We start from the raw sequence: 12,330 nt of genomic DNA on the forward strand, positions 1-12,330 counted from the left end.
GGAATACAATGTGGAAAAGCGTGAGGTTATGCACTTTGGAAGGAGGAATGGAGGCATAGACTATTTTCTAAATGGAGAAATGCTTAGGAAATCAGAAGCACAAAGGGAGTTGGGAGTCCTTGCTCAAGATTCTCTTAAGGTTAATGTGCAGGTTCAGTTGGCAGTTAGGAAGGCAAATGCAATGTTAGCATTCATGTTGAGAGGGTGAGAATACAAGAGCAGGGATGTACTTCTGAGGCTGCAAAAGGATCTGGTCAGACCCCATTTTGAGTGTTGTGAGCAGTTTTGAGTCCCATATCAAAGGAAGGATGTGCTGGCCTTGGAAAGAGTCCAGAGGAGGTTCACAAGAATTATCCCTGGAATGAAGAGCTTGTTATATGAAGAACGGTTGAGGACTCTGGGTCTGTACTCATTGGAGTTCAGAAGGATGAGGGGGGTATCTTATTGAAACTTACAGAATACTGCGAGGCCTGGATAGAGTGGACATGGAGAGGATGTTTCCACTAGTTGGAAAAACTAGAACCAGAGGGCACAACCTCAGACTAAAGGGACAATCCTTTAAAACAGAGATGAGGAGGAATTTCTTCAGCGAGAGAGTGGTGAATCTGTGGAACTCTTTGCCACAGAAGGCTGTGGAGGCCAGATCATTGAGTGTCTTTAAGACAGAGATAGATAGGTTCTTGATTGATAAGGGGATATGGGGTTATGGGGAAAAAGCAGGAGAATGGGGATGAGAAAAATATCAGCCATGATTGAATGGTAGAGCAGACTCATGGGGCCGAGTGGCCTAATTCTGCTCCTATGTCTTATGGTCTTATGGTCTAAGATCTTCAAATTGACCTTAATTTTCAGAGGCATGCAGACACTAGAAGACTTGTTTCACTAAGAAATTAACTAGCGCACATGAATTAAACTATTAAGTGGTTCAGTAAAGTTTTTAAAACTCATTTCAGTGACACTTACTCACAGCTGATCGATCCATCATGGGAGGAGAGATGGTGACATAATGGTATTGTCACTGGCTTATTAACCCAGAGAGCTTGGGTAATGCTCTGGGGACCCAGGTCCAAGTTCCACCATGGCAGACAGTGAAATTTGAATTGAATAAAAATCTGGAATTAAAAGTCTAATGATGACCATGAAACCGTTGTCGATTGTCGCAAAAAAAAAACCCCACCTGGTTCACTGACATCCTTTCAGTAGGGAAATCTACTATCCTTACCTGGTTTGGTCTACATGTGACTCCAGATCCACAGCAATGTGGTTGACTCTTAAATGCCCCCTTCAAGGACAGTTAGAGATAGACAATGAATGCTGGCTTAGCCAAGGATGACCAAATCCCATAAAAGAATACAATAAAATACTCCTACTTAAAATGCTAATTTTTTGATATAGCCACTTTCAGTTGTATTAACCAAACTACACCAAGTTATGGCTCTTAAATGCATCAATGAATATATTTTCAATGCAAAGAAAAACATAAGCAATTATGTTCCAAGATACTGCCCAATTGCACTGGTTCATATTTTTTTGTGTTTATGATTTTGTATTGAGCTTAGCCAGAAACCTGAACCATACCGCCTCTTGGGAATAAATTCAAGGTCAATTTGTGCCCAGTTTCCTGGGGATGCTCAACTCCACTCCACTGTATTTTCCATCACTATCTATATAAGTGTGGTGTGTCAACATGAGCTGTTACTTCACTGATCTCACGGTATCATTTTTCTTTCACCCCACATTTCACTTTGTGCTTGATCTTAAAGGGGCATTGTTTCACTCCTTTCTTTCAAAATGCCTGTTGTGTATTCATGCTGTTCCTAGTTGGAACTAGGACACTTTAAGGGCGCTCTTGTCCGTTTACGCAAGCAAATGGGCAGGCAAATGGGGTGGCACAGTGGTACAGTGGTTAGCGCTGCTGCTTCACAGTGCCAGGGATCCGGGTTCAATTCCCGGTTTGGGTGACTGTGCGGAGTCTGCATGTTCTCCCCGTGTCTGCGTGGGTTTCCCCCGGGTGCTCCGGTTTCCTCCCACAGTTTGAAAGATGTGCTGATTAGGTGCATTGGCCATGCTAAATTCTCCCTCAGTGTTACCGAACAGGCGCTGGAGTGTGGCGACTCAGGGATTTTCACAGTAACTTCTTTGCAGTGTTAATGTAAGCCTACTTGTGACACTAATAAATAAACTTTAGTCTATCCTAACAGCCTGTAGTGTAACCACTTTTCCAATAAAGCTCTTGTTTGTTTGTACCTTCGTGGTCTGCAAGCCTAGCCTTTAAAAATACCACAAAGAAAACTGGCGATGAGGTGATTGATCCATGCTGCAAACACCCAAAAAAGAATTGCAGAAATCCGGAGAAAGAAGAGGAAAATCGTTGGTCCATGCTGCAGGTTTCCAGAAAGACTTAAGAAGTTTTTAAAAAAAACGTTGGACCACAGCTGGCAACAGAGCGGTGCCACATAATGGTAGGAACCAAAATTTAAATGAAGATTTTGGAGAAGCAGCGACGAACAGAAGCTTACCGTGTCCAGAAAGATCTGGAACAGTGCACAGAGGCAATGTGACAATTAGCCTGCAACAACAAGTTTAGAGCTAGGGGTGTCGCAAAACTTGGAAGGAAACAGGCTGAGCTCAGGCTACCTTGCTTGAAAAAATAAATGAGGTAGTGCTAAAAATGTCATGGCACATCATGCATACGCAAGCCTTTCCCATAGTAAAGATGGAGGGAACCTTTGACGCCGTAGGACCGTATGATGAGAACACCGAGCGGTGGAGCTCATGTACTGAAAGATTCGGATATTTTGTCCACGTGAATAAAATTGTGGCAAAAATTGTAGTCCCAACTTTCCTGAGCACAATGGGGTTGGGGGGAAACATTTAATGGGGAGGAGGGAGTGGCGTAGTGGTATTGTCGCTGGACTAGCAATCCAGGGACCCAGACTCCTGAATCCCACCATGGTAGATGGTGAAATTTGAATCCAATAAAAATCTGGAATTAAAAGTCTAATGATGACTGGAACCATTTTCGATTGTTGTAAAAAAAACCCATCTGGTTCACTAATGTCCTTTAGGGAAGGAAATCTGTCATCCTTACCTGGTCTGGCCTACATGTGACTCCAGATTCACAGCAATGTGGTTGACTCTTAAATGCCCTCTGGGATGGGCGATAAATGCTGGCCCAGCCAGCGATGCCCATATCCCATGAATGAATAAAAAAATTCAACCTCTTCAGAAGTCTGGCACAGCTAGAAAAACTAGGCTCGAAAATCTATGATGAGGTAATGGGAGTATTTCAGGATCACTCCTCATCTAAACCGTTGGTCATCACCGAGAGGTTCAGGTTCCATAGGCATAACCAACAAGAAGGTAAATCAGTCACACAGTTTGTAGCGACTTTGAAGAAATTAGCTGCATGCTGTGAATCCGGGGTTGTCTCGAATGACACCATTAGAGACAGACTAGTGTGTGGATTAAGAAGCTAAGCTATCAAAAGTGGTTGTTAACAGAAAGCAACCTAATGTAAAGGAGGCTTTTGGTGTCCATTGAATTGGCAGCAAAGGAAGCTCAAAAGTTTAGTTCAAGAATTAGAATCCATAAGATGTTGGCTGAGACCTGAACACAGACACAGATTCAAAATTACCACTGAAGGGCAAAAACTGGGCATGCAGCAGCAGATTGCTGAGACAAAGACATAAAGTGCAGAAAGTTTGGCAGAAAGGGGCACATCAAATGTGCTTGTTGGAGAAAGAAACAATAAGTTCCAAGCAAGAACTATAAAAAGTAAGAACTGATTGCATCGTATGGAAATCTGAATGGAGGGAAAAGCATCCACATGATATGAAAAGGGTGCAAAAAATGACCAGAGTCACAGTCAGAAGATGAACCGTCATTGACTGTATTAGTTATTACTGGTGCAACATACTGGATGACTCCTTTATTGGATTTTCAACCGGCAAAAATGGAGGTAAACACCGGAGCAGCAGTTTCGTTGGTACCAGAAACTGGTTACTGAGAAAAACTATGACATATTGCCTTGAAACACTCAAAGACAATGTTAAAACCTATAGTGGGGAAGTGGTTTCATTGACGAGCCATATCAGTGTTAACAAAATGGACAGACTTGTCCATGCACATTGTTAAAGGAAACTATCCAACATTAAAGGGGAGAACCTGGCTGGAAAAGATCAAATGGCATGGTAGCACAGTGGTTAGCACTGCTGCTTCACAGCTCCAGGGACCTGGGTTCGAATCCTGGCTCGGGTCGCTGTCTGTGTGGAGTTTGCACCTTCTCCCTGTGTCTGCGTGGGTTTCCGCCGGGTGCTCTGGTTTCCTCCCACAGTCCAAAGATGTGCGGGCTAGGTTGATTGGCCATTCTAAATTGCCCCTTAGTGTCTTGGGATGCATAGGTTAGATGGGTTAGTGGGTGGATATGTGGATAGGGCCTAGGTGGGATTGTGGTTGGTGCAGACTCGATAGGCCGAATGGCCTCTTTCTGCACTGTCGGATTCTATGATAAACTGGGCCAAGGTGAATCTCATGTCAGGTTCTGAAGTAGGTCTGCAGAAAATTTTAAAGAAACATGCCATTGTCTTTAATGGGGAGCTGGGAAGCATGAAGGTGATCTCAGTCAAGTTAAAGATTAAGGGCAAAAGTCAAGCGAGGTGCTTAAAGGCTAGGTCAGTGCCATATGCAACCAGGCCTAATGTGGAGACAGAATTAGAGTGGCTTGTCAAAACGGGAGTTCTCAAACCCATTAATGTGAATGATTGGGCCATGCCGATTGTACCCGTGATGAAGAAAGATGGAGCAGTATGATTTATGGCAATTTGAAAGTGACTACCAATCCTGTACTGTGTGTAGAGCAGTACCCTCTGCCTCTGATTGATGTCTTATTCTCTGGTTTGGCTGGAGGCCAACATGTTAGTGAAATTGACCTGTGTCAAGCTTATATCCAGATGAATGTGGATCCAGATAGACAGTAATATTTGACAGTCGTGACACACAAAGGGCTATTCAGATATAAAAGACTTTCATTCGGCATCATGTCCACACCTATGTTGTTCCAACATGCCATGGATCAAATTCTAAGCGGATTACAAGGAGTCCAGCGTTACTTAAATGACATCTTAGTTACTGGAAAGGATGAGGAAGATCATCTCCGCAACCTAGATACCACACTCCAGAGCCTAGAAAATTTTGAATTAAGAGTACGGAAAGGCAAATGTGAATTTTACCAATCTTCTGTTGAATATCTGGGTCATGTCATAGACGCAAAGGGACTGCACAAATCAACTTCAAAAGTCAAAGCCATTATAAGGGCACCTGAATCTCAAAATGTCAATCAACCTTATTATTTTTTGGAGCTTATTAAACTATAATGGAAGATTTGTCCCTAATCTAGCGACTATTCTTAAACCTTTACACAACTTCTTGTGTCAAAACAGGAAATGGAAATGAGTGGGTCAGTGTAAGAAAGCTTCCATACAAGCTAAAGAGCTACGACTGAAGTCAGAAGTCCTGACATGCTTTGATCCGGATTTACATTTGCAACTGGCAGATGATGCATCACCTTATGGGGTGGGGCTGGTGGTTTCTCTCATAATGCCCAATGGTGAAGAGAAGCCAATAGCTTTTGTATCAAGATCCTTGAACAGAGCAGAAAAGAACAATGCACAGGTAGAGAAAGAAGCTTCAGGAATCATTTCCGGAATCAAACGTTTTTATCAATACCTATGTGAAAGGAAATTTAGTTCATTAATAGATCATCAATCACTACCAACAATATTTGACCCTCATACCAGGGCTCTATCTCTGGCAACGATCTGGATGCGGAGATGCGCAATGCTGTTGGCAGCACACACATACATGGTAAAATGTCATCAGTTAAATCTCCATGGGAACACTGATAGACTCTCCTGATTATCTTTACCCAACCAGTCATTAAATGGAATGGAAACATTTTCTATTTCAAGCAAGTAGATAACACTTTAGTAACCACAGGCCAAGTCAAAAAGTATACCAGAAATGACCACTACTGTCTTTACTCCATGATTCATTGATAAACAATTCATAAATGGAAACATTTTTCTAATCTGAGAAAGTAGATAACACTCCTGTAACTGCAGGAATAATTGTGTACCTGAAGTGTACCAGAAATGATCCATGACTATTAGAAGCTATGGACATGGCACTTTGTGGCAAGACCACGGGAGCAAACACAGAGTTGAAGCCACATGTCACCCAAAACCCCGAACTATACGTACAAGCTGGTAGTCTCCTCTGGGGAATGAGAGTCATCATGCTACCATTATTCAGGAAATGTGTACCAAACCAACTGTACAAAGATCACTATGGTATAGTAAGTGTGCAGGAGATAGCCAGAAGCTATTTTTGGTGGCCAGGGCTTGATACCAAAATTGAGGAGAAGGTGGGGATATGTTTGTCTTGTGCAAAAGTTTGGAACCTGCCACCACTAATGCTGTTATATTATGGGAATGGCCAGAAGGGTCGTGGCAGAGAGTTCATATAGATTATTCCAGACCATTCAAAGAGCACATGTTTCTCATTGTGGTTGACATGCATTCAAAATGGCCTGAAGTCGCCATTATGAAGACAACGTCCGGCGGCGCAGTGGTTAGCACTGCTGCCTCACAGCACCTGGGATCCGGGTTCGATTCCCGGCTTGGATCATTGTCTGTGTGGAGTTCGCATGTTCTCCCCGTGTGTGCATGGGTTTCCTTCGGGTGCTCCGATTTCCTCCCACAGTCCAAAGACTGTGCTGGTTAGGTGCATTGGCCATGCTAAATTCTCCCTTGGTGTACCTGAACAGATGCCTGAGTGTGGCAACTAGGGGATTTTCACAGTAACTTCATTGTAGTGTTAAAGTAAGCCTACTTGTGACATGATTAAATAAACTTTAACTTTTACTTTAACGTCCTCGGAGAGAACAATAGAAAGACTGGGCTAGATTTTGGGAAGATTTGGTTATCCTGAACAAGTCTGAGTGATAATGGGCCGTAGTTCATTTAAGAACATAAGAACTAGGAGCAGGAGTAGGCCATCTGGCCCCTCGAGCCTGCTCCGCCATTCAATGAGATCATGGCAGATCTTTTCGTAGACTCAGCTCCACTTACCTGCCCCCTCACCATAACCCTTAATTCCTTTATTGTTCAAAAATCTATCTATCCTTGCCTTAAAAACATTCAATGAGGTAGCCTCAACTGCTTCACTGGGCAGGGAATTCCACAGATTCACAACCCTTTATGTGAAGAAGTTCCTCCTCAACTCAGTCCTAAATCTGCTCCCCCTCATTTTGGGTCATGGCAGAGAGTTCATATAGATTATTCCAGACCCATTCAAAGAGCACATGTTTCTCATTGTGGTAGACATGCACTCAAAATGGCCTGAAGTCGCCATTATGAAGACAACGTCTGGCGGCGCAGTGATTTTGCAAGAATTCACACACTATTTACAGGAGAAAGGGGTTCAACACACCAATCTACTCCTTATCATCCTGCCACAAATAGGCCGGCAGAACGGTTTGTACAGACAATGAAACATTCATTGAAGGTAACTCGAGAACAAGGCTCAGTGTCTAACTAATGGACACACAGGAATATTACGCTTTCGACAACCCAAAGTTCTCCAGCTTTGCTCATGATAAAACATCAATTATGAACAGAGCTTGATTTGCTTAAGCCACCCAAGACAAGAGAAATTGATGAGAAGAAACAGCAAGGTCAGGTTAGATGACATGAGAACAGGGCTAAACGCCATGTTTTTTTATAAATGTCAAGAGGTATTGGCAAGGAACTATACCACCAGTGAGAAGCGGATGCCTGCCATTGTCTTAGCACAGACAGGACCCAGTGTCCTACCCCGTACTTATTCAACACTGTGTAGTATGGAGAAGACATGCAGGCCAACCTTTGACAACCAGAATCAGTTTGCCAGAGACAGAATCAATCGAGAGTCCGCAACAAGCCGTGCCAAGTGAAGACCTGGACATACCTGAGAACTTGACAATACCCAAAACAACTGGGGAAGACAGTGCTTCAGCTGAGAACACTTCAACACTGTGTCAATGTCCAGTCACTACACCGACTGAGGTGAAGATAACCGCAGATGACGTCCAAGCTAAACCAAAAACACCAGCAGTTGCAGTCAACACGAAAAAGCAGACACTTGAGGTTGACCAGCAACCACCCAGAAATTGACCTCCTCCGAAAAGCCTAACCTGTTGACTATTGTGTTTATTAATTGTTCATATTGAGAATTTAGACTATGACTGTTGTACTGTATTTCATTGCAGGAGCCTTCGATGTAAAAGGGGAGGAAATTGTTGTGTATTCATGTTGTTCTTAGCTGAAACAAGAGCACTCTAAGGGACTGATCACGTGACATTCTGATAACATCTTTGGCCATTTGTGTGGGGAAATGGGCAGTCTATCCGAACAGCCTGTGGCGTAAACACCTTTCCTGTAAAGATCTTGTTTGTTTGTACCTTTGTGATCTGCAAGCCTATCTTTTAAAAGTACCATAATGCGACAGAGCCTTACCCAAATAAAGGATATTTCTGCTCATTCATCTTAAAAGATAGGTGACACTGTACTTTAATTTCTTACCGTCCATGGGAATTATTCTACCAGATAACAAGAATGCTACCAAGAGCAGGAACATGATATCGTGACAATGAATACATATCCACATACTTCCCATTTACAACACCAAGTGATTTTGCAATGCTGAGAGATTTAGAAATCCTGAATAATTTCTATTAAATGAGGCAGCCAAAACTGTTTGAAGAACAGAGAACTAATGACTCTGCTACTTTCAGCTTGATACGTTACCTCAAAGCCTTGATGCAATTGCAGATCAGAACATTTTCAATCCACAACCCTTTCTATTTTGGAGGACAGAAATATCTTATGGAACTTTTTAAACTGAGTCTTATCAATCCTTGCAATTGACTTGGAGGAGTTTTAATGTTTGCAGCTTTGCACCAAAAATGTGAACATATTTTGAAATATCAGATAGCTTGTGGCTTTGTTTAATGTGTGATCAGCTACTGTTCCCCTGTCCCACTGAAATCTTTGAAACCCTCTCCATTCTAATGGAACTCTTTGATCTCCAACAAATTCAATGTGCAGTGCCTTGAAAAAGATTTCATTGACAGCTCGGTGGCGTTCTGCTCCAACCACTTGTGTTTATTTTCATTTCCCTTCACACTCGAATGGATTTCAAGTACCCCATTGATCTTGACTGCAATGTTGACAGAGTCTAAGCCTGACTGACAACCTGTGATTTCTTCAAAATGATTGTGGCTTGCAAAAGAGGAAGAGAACCCCACCCCCCCGTGAAATTGACATCTCCTCTTTGTCAGAGGACTGCGAAGGGGTCTGCTCACACCTGCAGCTTCTGACAGGGAGAAAGGATACCCAATTACTATTTTGACGCCTGGATAGCTCCTGGGTCACATGTTCGCAAAGATCCTCAACCTTCTTTATGCTCCACAGTGACTCCCGCCACTCCTTAAGTGAAGAAATTCCGAGTTCCAGTTTGCGTAACTGGAAGCACTTTCTGCCACAAAACATGTGAACGATGTGCCCTAGAGTTCCTATGCGGTGCATGAACATATCACCTTCATGAAAGGAAGATACTGTCACTTCAACAACAGATACTTCAGCCTCTCTTGTCAGCTGCAATCTGAGGTGTGAGTTACCTGGAGAGGGTGCAGGATAAAGATCGCTCCCTGCCTGTCTTTCCCACTGAATGGGAGGTGCTGAGATATTTATGAAGAGGATTTTGTTGTGTTCATCTTTGAAAAAAAAGCAGACTGTTCTCACTAATATTTGTCCAGTGATGTGTGGAAATGCGTCTGTTAGTCCACAGGACTGACCGATGAGTGAGGACCTGAATAAAGATTCTTCTTCTGAAAGGAAAGGTAATAATTGCAGGCAGCGAGTAGTATGGCCATGAAGTAATTATAGTACATTCATTGGTGAAAGGGTCAGGAGTTTGAGAGAGGATTTCATCTCGTTCAATATTACCAAAATCCTTGCTCCATACCTCATGCAGTTTTTCTTAGGAATTATTAAGTTGAGAAGCGTTAACAAAATGAACTCGGATTGTTTTCACTGGAAAGACAGAGGCTGAGAGGAGACCCGATAGCAGTCTACAAAATAGTGAGAGGCAGAGATAGGGTGGATAGCGAGAGGCTTTTTCCCAGGGTGGAAGTGTCAATTTCAAGGGGGCACAGGTTCAAGGTGAGAGGGGGAAAGTTTAAGGGAGATGTGCGGGGTAAGTTTTTCACGCAGAAAGTGGTGGGTGCCTGGAACGCGCTGCCAGAGGAGGTGGTGGAAGCAGTCACATTAACATTTAAGAACCATCTGGATGGGTACATGAATAGGGAGGGAAAAGAGGGATACGGCCCAAGTAAGGGCAGAAGGGGGCATCATGATCAACACGAGCTTGGAGGGCCAAAGGACCTGTTCCTGTGCTGTACTTTTCTTTGTTTTTTTGTTCAAAAGAGTGAAAGGCTAAACAGTGCTCTTTTGAAGATATTATAGAGATGGATCAATTGCCAGGCTTTAGATATTACTTTCAATGTGGAGGTGAAACCGAATATTATAATCAACCCTTATTTACGTTTCAGGTAAGGTGTGCAAAACATAACAAGCCTTCAGTCAAAGTATTTGGTGAATTGCCGCACACCAAATGTGTGGGCAAAGTTGTAGTTCATTCAATTTTAACGGTGGCACAGTGGTTAGCACTACTGCCCCACAGCGCCAGGGATGCAGGTTCGATTCCCGTCTTGGGTCACTGACTGTGTGGAACCTGCACATTCTCCCCGTGTCTGCGTGGGTTTCCTCAGGGTGCTCCAGTTTCCTCCCACAGTTCAAAAGATGTGCTGGTCAGGTGCATTGGCCATGCTAAATTCTCCCTCAGTGTACCCAAACAGGCATCGGAGTGTGGCAACTGGGGGATTTTCACAGGAACTTCATTGCAGTGTTAACGTAAGCCTCCTTGTGACTAATAAATAAACTTAGAAGAGAAAGTAGTGACAGGGATATGTAATGAGCTGAGTGACAGGAATCAGCAAGTAGTAGTTATTGGATGTTTTTCAGGCTGAGGGTTAGGTTTGTAGTGGAGTTTCCCAGGGATCAGCTGGGACCCCAGCTCTTCCAGATACATATTAATGACCTAGACCTTGGTGTACAGGGCACAATTTCAAAATTTGTAGATGATCAGAAATTTAGAAGCATAGTGAACTGCAAGGTGGATACTGTTAGAACTTCAGAAGGATATTTTTTTATTCATTCGTTAGACATGGGCGTCATTGGCTGGCCAGCATTTATTGCCCATCCCTAGTTGCCCCAGGGCGTTTTAAGAGTCAACCACATTGCAGTGGCTCTGGAATCGCATGCAGGCGAGAGCAAGTAAGGATGGCAGATTTCCTTTCCTGAAGGACATTAGTGAACCAGGTGGGTTTTTACGACAATTGATATTGGTTTCATGGCCATCAGCAGATTCTTAATTCCAGGTTTTTTTTATTGAATTCAAATTCCACCACCTGCCGTGGTGGGATTTGAACCCAAGTTCCCCAGAACATTAGCTGGGTTTCTGGATTAATAGTCTAGCAATAATACCACTAGGCCATCGTCTCCCCAGACAAGATGGTTGGTATGGGTGGACAATTGGCTAATGATGTTCAATGCGGAGAAAGGTGAGTGATTAGTTTTGTTGGAAGAACATGAAAAGACAATATAAAACAAAGGATACAATTCTAAAGTGGGTGCAGGAGGGACCTAGGTGATTTTGTGCATGAAATTTTCAGGGTGGCAGGACAGGTTCAAAAAGTGGTTAATAAAACATGCAATATTCTGGGCTTTAGTAATAAGGGCATAGAGTTCAAAAGCAAGGAAGTTATGTTGAACTTATATGAGACACTAGTTTGACCTCAGGTGGAGTATTGCATCCAATTCTGGGGATTGGACTTCAGGAAAGATGTGAAGGCTTTAGAGAGAGTGCAGAAAAGATTCGGAAGAGCAGTTCCAAGGGTGATGAACGTAGTTAGAGATAGATTGGAAAAGTTGGGACTATTTTCCTTGGAGAAGAGAAGGCTGGGAGGAGATTTGATGGAGATGTTCAAAATCATGAGGTATTTTACAGAGTAGATGGGGAGAAACTTTTCTCGCTCTTGAAAAGACTGAGAACGTGAGGGCGCAGATTTAGAATTATCGGCAAAAAAAGCAAAAATGGCATGAGAAGAACCTTTTTCACATAGCGAGTGATTAGGGTTTGGAATGTAGTGCGATACTGATAATGCGATGG

The sequence above is a fragment of the Mustelus asterias genome, chromosome 13 (assembly GCF_964213995.1).
Source record: "Mustelus asterias chromosome 13, sMusAst1.hap1.1, whole genome shotgun sequence".
NCBI classification, from domain to species: Eukaryota; Metazoa; Chordata; class Chondrichthyes; order Carcharhiniformes; family Triakidae; genus Mustelus; species Mustelus asterias.